The sequence below is a fragment of the Mixophyes fleayi genome, chromosome 3 (assembly GCF_038048845.1).
Source record: "Mixophyes fleayi isolate aMixFle1 chromosome 3, aMixFle1.hap1, whole genome shotgun sequence".
NCBI lineage: Eukaryota > Metazoa > Chordata > Amphibia > Anura > Limnodynastidae > Mixophyes > Mixophyes fleayi.
In genome coordinates, this window is record NC_134404.1 from 288,387,340 (window position 1) to 288,402,586 (window position 15,247).

Below are 15,247 nucleotides of genomic sequence, written 5' to 3' on the forward strand. Positions count from 1 at the left end.
GTTTTGGACGAGTGATAAAATGGAATCCAAGTTTAAATGAGCATTTTGGCTCTGTAAAGTCTGTCTTCCTGCCACAACTTTATTATATTGTCAATTAGGTAGGGAAACGGTCATTATTGTAGCGCTGTCAAAAGGTCACATTTGTTAGAAGTCATTTTCTAATTACCAGCAGAATATAGCATCTATTTCCTTGTATGAGACATGTCTTCCTTGCGCTCCATGTTTGTTAATGTTCTATTGCCATCTACACCCATATCTCATGCTAATGAATAACAAGGTGGATGTGATTTTGGTAGTGTCACAATAAAATGCCACATTTTAAAAAGTTATGTAGACCTGTTTTTGTTTTGTTTTGTTTTCCCCCCCTATGGAATCAGCGCCCTACAATGGGACAAAAATAGGACGTTTTCCTGTCTGAAAACTAGCCCATCTAAGGAAAGGGAGGAAAACAAGAATTTTAAGACATAAAACTGGAAGTTTCTAAGCCTAAATACTAGGGTATAGGGTAAAATACTAGAACAATCATCCCAATTATAACTGATTTCAACATCCGCAAAATATCCACTTCAAGAAATATGTTAACGGCATATATGGAATGCCTCTAAACTACTACCGGGGATAATGGGAGTTTATCAGATTAGTGAGTGCTGCTAGTTCTTTCCATAGTTCCTTCACTTGGAAGTGTGTTGTGCTGATTGTTTCCTGGTAGAGTTAACAGACAGATTGTAAGGACATAAAAAGTAATTTATGCAAACACATCCAGTATTATACCTTTGAAAATAATGAGTATCCTATCCCATCACCTAGATTTTGGATCACGATGGGGAATAAACTATAAAAATAGCATTATTTTCATTATAACTTCATACATTTCCTTTATCTATTTTTATTTAATTACTGAACATCTGTTTGTTTTAATAACAATACAAAAAAATATCAAAATGACAGTGAATAGTGTGTGTGAAAATCTATTTCTTACACATGCAAGTTACACATGTTATGTGGCTGATTAGATCCAGGTAAGGTCAGGCTTTGGGGAAGGTCACACATGTATTTTAGAACACTTTTCTGACCAGGAAACCTGGCATTCTAAAGCAGGATAATTCTACCCCCCTCCAGCATAATGCAGAAGTGCATGTGGAAAGCTATTCCTCTTTGAATACGCCACATGCAGCCCAATGTCAGTAGAATCATTACAGAATTACTGGAATGGTGTACCCTATTCACTTCTATGGTACATAGGAAAGCTTATCTTAGGATATCCTTTATCTATAAGACGCTGCATCGTCCTGGTTGGAAAATCTGTGGCATTCTAAAATACATTTGCCTTGACATTGCCCGAAAACCCTTCTGCCACAGATTTGGCAACCCACTAGTTTAATAGGCTAATGCACATGTTGGATATAAAGTATCGCCCTACATATAACTCCACAAATACACATAATGCTAATATCAAACACAATCCACACAAGTACATTTTAGTCTCACAAATGATCAACAAATCCAATCCTTTATTGCATCCTGAAATGTGTCCGGGGTTAATGTTTTGTGTTACCTGCTCTGTCCCTCTTCTCTGCACATACCCTTCACCTTATACTGTTATCTCTCAGTAATAATGGTGTTCTACATTTCAAGATTGCACAATTTCCCATCTCTATATAACCGCTCACACCATACAAGCTAAACCACACTCGCCTATTTGTCCCCATATTATACATTTTATCTAGGGGTCTCTTTAGAGTTCTAGGTAGAACCATTCTAACATACAACTGAAGGCTCAATTACCCTATTAGTAGCAGCGAGTCCACTTCCCATGTGTTTTTGGTCGGCTCTCTCTGGCAGTAGCACTGTGTGTGTGTAAGTGTAAAGAGCCTAGAAGAGGAGCTGCAATTATGTTGCCCAACTAGTAGTCTGGGGACTAAGGAATAACTGGTGTGTGTTCCAGGTGACAGAATTAATGTCCAATTTAGCCAAACTTAGTAACAGGCCCTAATGACACTCAAAGTGATCCTGTGTTCGGAAGATATACACATGCACAGGCCGATAGGGACCGTTTGTCATATTCCAGCCAACAGGGATAATAGTCCTAGTTATAGATCATTATCAGGCACCATGGCCAAATATCAACTGTGATATGGTTGCTAGCTGATAATTTTCTATAGCCTAGATAGCTGAGCCAGGCTCCATGGGTGAATGAAGGGGGTAATCATCATCTATATAGCACCACTAATTCTGCAGCGCTGTACAGAGAACTCACATCAGTCCCTGCCTCATTGGAGCTTACAGTCTAAATTCCCTAACATACACATACAGACAGAGAGAGACCAAGGGCAATTTAATAGCAGCCAATTAACCTATTAGAATGTTTTTGGAGTGTGGGAGGAAACCCACGCAAACACAGGTAGAACATACAAACTCCACACAAATAAGGCCATGGTTAGGAATTGAACGCATGACCCCAGTGCTGTTAGGCAGAAGTGCTAACCACTTAGCCACCGCAAGGCGATAAAGTGAGATTGAAAGCATAGTAGACCTACACACGCAACGCAATAAAACAGAAAAAAAGTCAAATTACAAGATAATTTACATGAAATAAAGAGGTGGAGAAGGTGATTTGAGGGGCTTTCCCTGTCTTCTGGGAGGGCACATAGAAATCTTCTCCCAGAACAAGGACTTGGTTTTCCCACATCCTCTGAGCTGAGGACCATGGCATCATACTATACTTTCAGAGGGATACATTTTCAGGCACACTTATTACATATGTCGCTTTTGTCCATTTCAATTAGCTTATTACATAGTCTGATAAGCACCTGAAATTGTGCCTTCCTATATAAATACTGTCCCAAGGTTCCCTCACTCTCATGAAGACATAAATGCAGCTAATAAAAGCAGTATTTTAGGAGAAAATGTGAAAGTTGAAATTAAGGAAAGGGTGCTATTAAATGATAGGTTTGGACAAGGTGAACACACAAAAATAGCCACATCCCCTGTGCCAGTGGTAGTTCCTCTCAGGATATGCACTTGGTGGACAAATGGGCACATTTGCACAAACAAATAAGTAATGCAGGTTCACATTTTTTGCAGTTTGTAAATTAAAAATTAGAATAGATTATGACCGTGGCGATATCACTACTACTGACATTTGGAAATGATGAAAGTTACAGGACACATGAACACTGTTAGGACAGATCCAGGAATCGATGAGCACCATCTCCTAACATTTACTGGTACAACATATTACTCTTTTTATGCAAAATACTTACCTCTTGTACATATAACAGTGGCAGATTTAACTGAATGCCAAAGGAGATGTTGAGCATTTAATGGGGATTTAAAGGTGGTTATCGGATCACTCCCTCTAAAAGCAGGAGTAAGGGAACTGCAAATTAAAATCATTATTCCCCTCACAAGTGCCTCTGGTGATGACGTGAGCTGTATGAACAAAGGTTGTTTTCACTGCCACACAAGCTCGAAGATGATAACAGATTTGTGTGGTGGATAGATGTGCGTTAACTGTATGCCTGCCAATGCTAATACTGCTCTCTGTATAACCTAATGTAGAGAGAGGACAGAGGTAACGTGCAATCACGGGTGTTCTAGTATCACATCAACTGCAAAATTCATAGGTAAAATATCTATTTAAAGAACTCTTTATTGGATTAATAGTTATTATCCACAAAATAAATTCATAATAAGACAGGTTGATTTGGATTCTCTGGCTGCAACTGTGCTGTGTCTTTCTGAAAGTCACATGCATAAATTAAAAAAAATAACATATAAATTCCACCAAGTATATCCAGGCACTTCTGATAACCTCTATGTTGATCCAAGGCACGGCTGTCTTATTGGTTCATTTACTGAAACCAATGCAGTAATGATTTAATTCCCCAGACATCATAGCACCTCTCCTGGAACCAAAAGAGACAGGTAAACAGGAGAAGACATTAAAGGGAATGGTGATAAAAGGGTGTGGATGCCATACACTGTCTATTATGGATACATGGATGTAATTAAGAACTAATGCTATGGGGTCTCTGTACAGTAAATATATTTTTTAGATTATGGAAATTTAAATCAAAACACAGAGAGACAATAGGAAAAGAGTAAATGTTTAAAATGCATAAAGTGAGCACATGAAGGGTGTAATAAACGTTTATACTGGGATTAGGGTAATTAAAATGTATATTATCATTTGGTTTGGAAAATGATAATGTTAATTGTGTACATATTTTTCCAAGTGTATATGGAAATGATCAGCCAGCACCCACCAGTCTGTGCAGTGATGTCCTGAAAGGCCGGCACTGCTGCCTGATCACTGCGGCAGGGAGTCCCCACCTTTATAACTATACACCTGAGCTGACTATTCTGTACATGTATTAGCGTTATGTCATTTGAACTTGTCTCAAAATGATCTTCCTGATTTTTCATGTGTGCCCATTTGAATTTATTCTGTGTGCTCTTTGTCCCGCATCGATCTTTCTTTTTGTGTGTGAGGTGTGTGCATTGAGTGACGTTGTAGTAATATCTGTATACTTCTGCTTCATAGTGCTCATGGAGGAAATGCATTATATGGTGTGTGCCCAGGATGAGTGTGTATGACGGGATTGTTCTCCAGGGTGTGCATTGTGTGGTGTATTCAGTGGGACTATGCATTAACTGATATTTGCTCAGAGTGGGCAGTGTGCCTTGTGTAGTGTGTGTTCAGTGTAGAAATGGGCGGGTCCAGTTCCCCGAGAACCGAACCCACCCGAACTTTGGCTATCCGAGTACCGAGCTGAGGAGCTCGGTACTCTCCCGCCCGCTCCGAATCGAAATCAAGGCCGAACATCATCGTGACGTCGTCGGATCTCGCGATACTTGAAGATTATAAATACACGCCTCCACAGCAATCCATCGCCATTTGACAGAGGGAGAGAGCAGGGTGTAGTCACAGGCTGATTAGAGCAGTGACAGAGAATCCAATATTCTTCTTGCAATTGCTCTAACAAAAATCGCTATAGAAGAGAGGAGGATAGAGGTTTATAATTTTGTTTTAGTATTTGGCACTCCCAAGTTCTTTTGGGGTGTCTCCCATAATTGTGCATAAATATTTCTGGCTGTCAAAAGTCATATCTGTCAGCAGCATCTTACCAAATAATTTTTACCACTACAAGTGCTTTGCGCTCAGAATGGATTCAAAGCAGTCCACATATGATCAGAATGAGCAACCAGGTTCTGTCACCAGTCCTGATGTTAGTGTTCCCAGTACGTCATCTGGCCAAGGCGATGTCAAACAACAGAGTGTTTCCAAATCAGTCCAAAAAATAAAAACCCCAAAAATTTTTACTGTGTTGAAGCGAAAACGAAGTGTTACTGAGCAAAAGTTAAGTGACGATAAAAATTTTTTTGCAAACATGCCATTCTACACACGCAGTGGCAAAGAGAGAATTAGGCCTTCACCTTTGGCTATTAGTGGCAGATCCCAAAAAGTTACCCAGACTACAATTGGTGCACAACTACTGTTACGCGTCAAAGCCGAGCTGCAAGATAACAGTAAGGCATTAGAGGAGAATGTTTGCTCTGATTCACAAATGACAACAATCCCTGTGGAGAGTCCATCCAACAGTGGGATGTCTACTTGTGAGCATTCTGCTCATGTGTGCCTTAATAGCCCGAGTGTAGCCAGTGATACCCAAATTGAGGATGCCACTTTGGAATTAGAAGAGGATGAGGGTGAGATTTGTGTAGGCGACGAGGGCGCTAATGAGGATGTTGATGAGGATGAGGTTGTTTGTGTAAGTCCTGCACCAGTGGCAGCAGTTCTGGCACGTGACAAGAAAAAGGCCATTGTCATGCCTGGGCATAAAACAAAAAAATCCACTTCTTATGTGTGGAATTATTTCTACCCAAATCCAGACAACAATTGTATAGCCATTTGTAGTGTATGTCAAGCCACAGTCAGTCGAGGGAGGGACCTTAACCATCTTGGAACCTCGTCTATGTTACGCCATTTAACGAGAGTTCATGGCAAAGTGTTGGGAAAAGGTGAAAGTTCTTCCCAAAAAAATACAAGCACTCCATCATCAGCTAAGACCCTCCGCTCACTGATATCCCGACGGCTACAAAATACACCCACCACACCATCCTCATCAATATCCTCAGCAGCGCTCGGAGTTAGCCCTGCACTTAGTGAGGCTGGATGACTCCTGCACTATTATTGATTCCTCTGAAGAAAGCGTTAGTCCCACTGCTGCTGCTGCTTCTGGGGGTGAATCGTCATCCCAGAGGCAGGTCAAGAAAATGAGCAGTCCTACATTTCAGCAATTAACTGTGAAACAATCATTTGCGTGGGGAAGCAAATATGACAGCAGTCACCCAGTCACCAAGCGAATCACAGACGCCATGGCTGCAATGTTAGTGTTAGATCTGCGTCCAATCTCCACAATAAACGCAGCTGGCTTTTCACAGTTAATTGAGGTTTTGTGTCCGCGTTACAGAATTCCATCGCGACACCATTTCTCCCATAAAGCAATTCCACAACTATACCAAAAAGTGTGTAAAAATGTAGAGATTGCGCTGAAAAATGCCATTCTGCCCACTGTCCACTTAAGCACAGATATGTGGACAAGTGGAAGTGGGCAAACCAAAGATTATATGACTGTGACAGCCCACTGGGTTGGTCATTCACCTTCACCAGCAGGAACAGTAGCAACATGTACACCACTACCTAACATTTGTCACAAGCAGACCACTCTTTGTATCACCGGAAGCCGGCATACGGCTGAAAATTTGATACGCAAACAGAGATGTGATTGATGCATGGCTTATACCACTTGGACTCTCCCCAGGGTATGTAATTTATGATAACGCCAACAATATAGTGCAAGCATTACAGCTGGGTGATTTCCAACATATTCCCTGTTTTGCTCACACCATCAACTTGGTGGTGCAGAGCTTCCCACGAAATAACCGTGAGGTGCAGGAGATGCTTTCGGTGGCCCGTTAAATTTCAGGCCATTTTAGGCATTCAGCCACAGCATGTAGGAGATTACAGCAGCTCCAAGAGCAGTTTAACTTGCCCTGCCACCAACTTAAGCAAGAGGTGGTAACTAGGTGGAATTCCACCCTGTACATGCTTCAGAGGATGGAGTAACAGCGCAAAGCCATCCAAGCATATTGCACAAGTCATGACATTGGGAAAGGAGGGGGGATGTATTTCACTCTTGCACAGTGGGGAATCCTTTCAGTCCTGTGTAAGGTGCTGAAACCATTTGAAGTTGTGATGTGTGAGGTGAGTGCAGACTCTGCTAGCTTGAGCCAAGTCATTCCTTTAATTAGACTATTGGAAAAGCAGCTTGAGAAAATGAAGGAGGAGCTGAAAGCAAGCAATTCAGCAAAGTATGTTGGCCTTGTCGATCAAGTACTTAATTCGCTTCACAATGATCCTCGAGTTATTAAGATCTTGAACTCGGATCAGTACGTTTTGGCCACTGTGCTTGATCCAAGGTTAAAAACCTACATTGAGTCTTTACTTGTAAATGAGCGAAATGTGAACTTTTGCAAGGAGCTATTGCTCAGCAAGTTGGCCGCTGAACTGGGCCTCGGCTTGACGACGTATCCTCCTTCACTTTCTCAAGCTGCTGCTGCTCGTAAAAAATAAAATTTCCCAAAAAGAAGCAGGGAAGACGCAGGGGGCAGACCAGAACAATTTAACATCTGGGCTGGTTTGAAGGATTTTTCAAAAAAATGTGTCACTTTGCCCATAACTCCATCCAATACGAGTATAAACATGCAAAAGATGGTGGAGGATTACTTTCAAGAGGTAGTTCATATGGAAATGTCAGACAGTCCCTTTCCTTACTGGGAAGAAAAGCAGGCCATTTGGAAACCCATGTACAAACTTGCTTTGCAATATCTAAGCTGCCCACCCTCCAGTGTGTACTCTGAACGAGTGTTCAGCACAGCAGGGAACTTAGTCAGTGATCGCCGTAGAAGGTTACTTCCCAAAAATGTGGAGAGAATTAATGTTTATAAAAATTAACTACATCTTCGAGGAAGGCCTTCATCATCCAAGACATCCAAGCACTGACTGTTCTCTAATGGCGGATTCAAGCGGCGATGAATTGATAGTCTGTGATGATGACGTACACACTGATGAGGGTGAGGATGAAGATGATGACGATAACATCTTTTTAAAACTTTCTATGTAAGTGTAGGGTGCAATCTACCCCGAAAGAGGAAAGGAACTTGTGGCATTTCCATCTCACGTACCGTCTTGAAAGGCTGCTGTTTGGGCAATTTCTCCTTAAGGGTAGGGTGTCATAGACAGAGTGACCCCAAACTGCCTTTGTCCATTTCTCTTAATATTGTACAGTCTATAACGGCTGAATTTTTTCCATTTTCGACAAGTGGAGGGGGGCCTATAGAGCCAGAAACCAAGACGATAGCTGCATTGCCAATATGCATAGATGGAGAGGAAGACAATCTGTTTTGTGTGTGTATAATAAATGAAGGCCTACCAACGAAGAATTAAACTGTTTTTTGGATGATTTATTACCTCTACAATTAGATTACTTATCTCTAAAACAGTTGGAGCACTAAATTGGGTTAGTTTAGGCCCAAAAACAGTGATTTTCCAACAAAATCAAACAAAACCAAAACACGACGGTAATCCAGATCCAAAACCGAATCCAAAACCAAAACACAGGGGTCAGTGACCATCTCTAGTTCAGCGTTAATATGTATTGTGTGGTATTTGCCCAGTGTGGGTAGGCATTGAATGACATCTGTGCATGGATGTGTAGTATACATTATGTAGGATGTGCCCATGGTGGGTACACATTATGTGGTGTATAGTATATGTCCTGGTTGGGTCTGTATTGGGATATTACTCCAAGAGGAGTATGCGTTGTGTGGTGTATAGTCAGATTGGGTATGTGCTGTGTGGTATGCATCAGAGAAGAAAAAATCTTGAGAAAAATCCCGCAGCACACTGTTATGATCTAGTAAAAGAGCTACTATTTCTAATTGTACATAAAAATGCAGAATTCTCAGTTACACACATTTGCAAGCGCATGATAACCACCCACCTTCATGTGTTTTTAAATTAAGAGCTAACTTACCAAGAGGTACCCAGGTGTCTCCAAATGGCAACAGAGGACCAGAACTCCCCATCAGTAGCTGATACTATAGCATGCCTCTCAATTATGTGCAAGTGGGAACACAGATCTTTTACTGGCTCTCAGCAGTGTGCTGGGGATTTCTCTCCCTTTTTTCCTTGCTGGATAACCCCGCCCTTTCAAGCACCTGCTGTGAATCTATAAATTGCTTGAGCAAATTTCATTTCTGTATTGTATGCATCAGAGCAGTCATGTTCTGTATGGTGTTTGGACAGAGTGGATATATTTAAAAGGTGTCAGATTTCTTTGCATTAAATATGGCCTTCTATATGCCGGTGCCCAATATGATGGCCCTCCATATCGACAATAGGTTATATTTATAGAATCTCTCAAATTCACATCTTTGGAATAAACAAATGTAGGAGGAGTGATCCACTACTCTTAAATCTTCCCCTTCAAGCAAATTCTTACTTAAATGGCTATTGAATTTATATCTATATTTTAGTAATGTGCCTCATCCTCCGGTAGCTGCACAAAATTAATTTGCCTCTTTATATATACATATTCTTTACATCATATTCCTGGCATCATATTGGGACGCAAACACACACACACACACACACATATTATAAAATATATATATTCAGATTCATTTGAAGTACAAAAAAACAGGAAAGAATGGAGAAATGGGGGAAAACCATTGTTCACAATTCTGCCAAAAGGTGCTTTCAGTTAAATTCATTCATTTCCCCCAAATGACAATGAATTCTAGGCCACTTCAATAAACCTAAACTTTTTCCAATGGATTCTGTGTAAGCTGGGTTAAACAGAAACAGACAAACCAGTTACTGTACAATCTCATTTAGCATTGCTCTATTAGTACTACCTATCAGTATAGACCTAAATCAGACCGGTAGGTACACACAAATCACATGTGCAGAGTGTAAGTACAAGAGGTAAGCTATCACTCAATTTCCCATTCCGATTATAGATCGGAATGAAATCATACTTAAAACAACCCACACATTCTACCTTAAGGTACCACCACCAATAATTAACTGAAAATGTACTACCTAACAGTACACTACAGGCGAAGTGGATGCAAGCAGCTGTTATCTGGGCATGAGACCTTTTCAGCAGATATATGTCTGGAATGAATTCACACTGCAATGCAAATATACTTTTCAGTATTTTTTTAGTATCTAAAAAACCTGCTTTATATTTCTGGTTGTTATAAATATTACTTTTCTGAAGCACAGTTCTTTAAGATATCAAGACTGCAATATATCACACATGATCTGCCCATCAAGTTCCTATATTATGATTTTATTTCCTAAAAAAAAAAAGCTATCTAACTAGGGTATTGTGGTATTTTCTGGGGTTCTTTACCTAATTGGCAGTTGTTCTATCATGTTGCTGCTGCTGGATCCGCACAGTCTATGTCTACGTGAAACTGTTGCAGCTTCATTGTATGCAATCACAGTGGTTTCAATGGCTGGAGCAAAGCCCTCCCTGGGCTTTAATTGGAACCAGAACTCCTGCTAGGGATTCCCCGTTGTATTGATGAAGACTTTTAACGTTGAAACGCATTGAAGTCTATATGCTAAAAAAGTTTTGCTTACAAAGGCGTGTCTCACGATGTTCAGTGCAGAAAACCCGCAAAAAAGGTAGTCCACCATTTACTTTGTGTGTTTTTCCATCTTGGATCTGGTACGAAGCAATCCTTTTAATTCTGTGGAAGCTTTGCTGCATGTTATTACAATTTTTCCTGTGTGTTTAAATTAATTTTATTATTATATAATACACATTAATGTATTATGGGAAATCTCCTCTCTCCAAACCTTGGGTGTTCTCTGCATCTACTGGGGTGTCCAATAGCTTTAACAATCTATGTCTCCCTTCTCTGTGAGCTTTCCATTTGTAGAAGTTCACAAGATAGGGGCATTGATTTACTAAACTGCGGATTTGAAAAAGTGGAAATGTTGCCTATAGCAACCAGACTATAGTTATCATTTATTTAGTACATTCTACAAAATGACAGCTAGAATCTGATCGGTTGCTATAGGCAACATCTCCACTTTTTCAAACCCGCAGTTTAGTAAATATACTCCCAGGTCTTTTAAATTTAGTGACGTCAGTGAAACAATGCAGCTTGAATACTGTGATCGTCCAGCTAGGTGGACTGGGGAAATGAATCTCAGGGCTCTGGCAGACAAATCTATTGATCTCTGCTGGGGTGTGGGGGGACCCATCTAATAGGGATCAGGTATCAGGAACACCAGTGAAGATACCAAATGTGGACTTTTTTCAGCATAAGCATTGAAATATTATTTCTTTTTTAAAATGCTTTGTAATAGCTTCTTTAGGACAGTTCTACTAGAATATCCCTGTCAGGGTGAATGTGTACTGACAACAATAGGAATTTCTCTCTTTGGGAGGTAACAAACCAACCCCCCCGATCTATCACTTCAATATATGGCGTTTCATTTTCCACTGATGAAAAGGTGCAGGACAAGAAAGAGTTACACAGTCAAATCCATTATGATCCTTGAAACATGAAGTTGACATTTAAATCCTCTGTGCGCTGGCATGGACTTTCCAGATGTTGGCATGTCACCGACAAGCCTGCTCTCAGAAGCAGCTGTTTTTCCAAAGCACAAGTTTAAAAAAAAGCACCTAGGATAATATTTCATTTTGCCCCAACCTGCTGAATCAGCAGTCTTTTCTGAGAAAGGTATAATACCACCAATTAACCCTTTTATTGACTAACCATTCACATCATATTAACACTATAAAACTTTAAAGTGCTGCAAAGCTGAAAATGGGATAAGTTACAATGTAATAACGTAGTGTGTTTGTAGAAAACTAGCAATTTAAGTATCCTTGTAATGATCTTTGTGCTGCTGGTGTTAAATATGAAGATAAAAATGACATATGGTTTACCAACTATATCCAGGATTTCTAACTTTTTTTTTTTTTTATATTGTTGTTGAGTTTTGCTTTCTTTTTAACTTTTTTTTTTATATAACAAAAGTAGGGAGAAGGTTAAAATAATTCAACATGTCAATGTCAGTGTGCTATTGTGTTTTGCTTTCAGTGCTTAAACTTTCCAGGACATTTCCTGTTTTTAATAATGTTCCAGAAATCACTCGTACTACTGTATAAAACATCGCTCTTTATGCTTTTCTCAAATCCATCCGTATACCTTTCCTAATAGTACCCATGATTGTGTTATGCTGTTTAGTATGTTGTGGTTGCAGCATTATACGGTATATTAGGCGATTTTATTTATTCATGTTGGGAGGATTGCTATGGTGTGTATAAATATGCAAGTACAGTATATGTGTATATAAGTACAGTAGATGTTTATATAAGTAAACTGTTGTGATAAAAGTCTAAAAGAATTAACAAATGAGATTTTTACATCATATAAAAACACATTTAATAGAATCTGGTTCAAAATTCTATCAGAGTCTTTAGAACATTTTCAGATTCCTCCACTTTTGTAGACCGCGCCCCTATATGCGCATTATATTCAGATGTAAGGGTTACTACTGAGGGATAAAAATTATATGGTACATACTGTAACAAAGAAAGCTAACCAGTAATTTCCCATGTTATACTAGGAGAAAGCAGGAAATGTCCAATCTTAAGTAAAAATACTGCTGGCCATTTAGGACGGGTGCAACGCAAATATAAAACCTGTCTCTTTCGGTGCCTCTATTCTGTTGTGTGCATACATGCTGTGTGTGTATGACCACAAGTGTGACCTCTCCACTAGTGTGATTGTGGTCCCTCTGTAAACTGGAGCTCTCCAGTTTTCAGTGAACAAGCATCTCTCTTTTCTTGTCATTTTATGATCATATAGACAGTGTTAAATTCACTAGTACCTGGGGTTACACTTGGTTTCACAGTACATTATGCATAATGTGGAGTATTCCCAAATAGAGAATAAAGTATATCTGTTCCAAATCTGGATCTGTCTGAGTTGTTTTAATTAAATTAATCTAAATATTTAACAAAGAGAGTCCATTTATTTATAAGAGCATTACAAGATAATTTCATATGAACTGATCAGACTGTTCCCTCGTGATACAATGTACTAGAGTCTTTTTCATTGCTTATCACCATCATACCTACAATGATGCAGGAAAATGCCTCATCAGCTATTACACCGCAGCTTTGTACAGAGAACTCATTCAAATCAGTCCCTGCCCCCATTGGACCTTACAGTCTACATTCCCTAACATACACACACACAGACTAAGGTCAATTTAATAGCAACCAATTATCCTACTAATATGTTTTTGGCGTTTAGGAGGAAACCAGAGCACCCGGAGGAAACCCACGCAAAAACGAGAAGAACATACAAACTCCACACAGATAAGGCCATGGTCGGGAATCAAACTCATGACCCCAGTGCTGTGAGGCAGAAGTGCTAACTACAAAGCCACCATGTTGCCCTGCATTAGATAGAACGAACGAATGAACTAACAAACAGTACAATGTATTAAAGAGGCAGGAGGCCTATATGGAAAGGCCAGTCTACAATCCCTGTGTAAGCTGGAGCAGGCAGCAGAGCAATGTATAGTGGCAGCTTGATTTGCAATGTTTCGTGGGATAGGTAAGAGTAAATAAATACAACAATAGGATGCAGGGGTAATGGTTGAGAACATTTTTATTTAACTGGTGAATCGCTTTCCATGGATTACATATTGTGGTATGAACAAGTTAAAGAAGATCATGCATAGAGATTTTTGTTATCTTTCTCCATTCAACTAGCAAAACTAGAAGAACAAAGAGGGTGTTTTCACTAGATCCCCAGGTTGTGCAGTGGAAAGTGGTCACTGCAGCTGACTGGACTGCCGTCTTGGGGTGCACAACTGGCTGCTGAGACAACTATCGCTGTACACCATTAGCATACAAATTCTCTTCTCTGCGAGAAGGCCACAGGTGCTATGCTTGTTGGGGGAAAGAGGGTTAATTAAAACAAAACAAGAAAAAAACCACAATTCTCTTTCATCCCATCTGGGGACACTGTTAACATGGGGTTGAGCTGGGCACACAGGATTGTGGCACTTCAGGGTTAAAAAATAGAAGTCTTCAGCTCTTACTCTCATCAGTCCAGATTAAGTGCCCAAGAAGCTGGGCTGCGTTTAAGGGGGCTGCTTATGGCAGCTTTGTTAAGGGGTTTGATTTTTAGTTTCATTAGAAATTATCTAATTTCATTAGAAAACTGGCATATCGCAATCGGAAACCTGACAGCACATTTTTAGCATTATTCCCTGCTCAGGCAAGAGCATGGGAAGCTTTTATTGCACTGGGCCCAAGGGTGGAAAGATTCCCCCTCATATGGTATTTCCTCCTTGGCGGTTTTACCTCAGAAAGGTAAAGCTTTACCTAAGTCTCCCAGTTCCTGGCAGACTGCTGTGGAAGTTTCAGCTATGTGGGGGTGGAGGTACTATTATTCCTCTGCCCTCTGGATTTTTTTAAAATCTGGAAGCCTTTGGAGCCAAGTACCTGTACTTTTCTCCATTTTACTCTGTGTGGTAGGAGATTATTTTATATAGGTTATATTTTTGTGTTAGGGGTCAGTTAGAGTTGGACATGTTGGTCTCTTGGCACAAAAGGGAAACAGGTTCTGCTTTAGAACCAGGGACCCTCTGGCACCCCTAGTGCCAGAGGGTGCCACCAGCGTACAATGGAGATTCTGGTTCCACCTATTTCCATGCTGCCCCAGGTTCTACAGGTTCACAAGAAAGCTAAATAGAAGGATGTTCTTGTGATCATAGCGGATCCAAACTGGCTAAGAAGCTTGTGGTGGTGGCAGAGCCAGGGTGGTGGCCTCCACTAAGAGAGGACATTCTGTCTCAAGGGCCATTTTTACACCAGAGCCTATGTTGTCTAGTATTAACAGTGTGGCTGTTAAAACCAGGATCTTGAGAACAAAATGATTTTGTACAAAGTTTTCCAGACTATGTTGAACATCTGTTGAACTTGTTGTTTGGTGTGAGGAAAAAAAGAATATCCACACTTACTTTAGACTTTCCTGTCCTTTTTTACTTTTCTACTTGATGATCTTGGCAGTGGCTTCAGACTTGGTGCCCTTTGGGTTCAAGTTGTTTTGTTGGTCTATTACTTTTTCAAGA

At 40.1% G+C, this 15,247-nt stretch overlaps 1 long non-coding RNA gene across 11 annotated transcripts in view; it reads right to left on the reverse strand.

The window, feature by feature from the left end:
- LOC142144649 (uncharacterized) overlaps positions 1 to 15,247 on the reverse strand; it is a 466,443-nt gene that overhangs the window by 67,933 nt on the left and 383,263 nt on the right. The window lies entirely within an intron of this gene.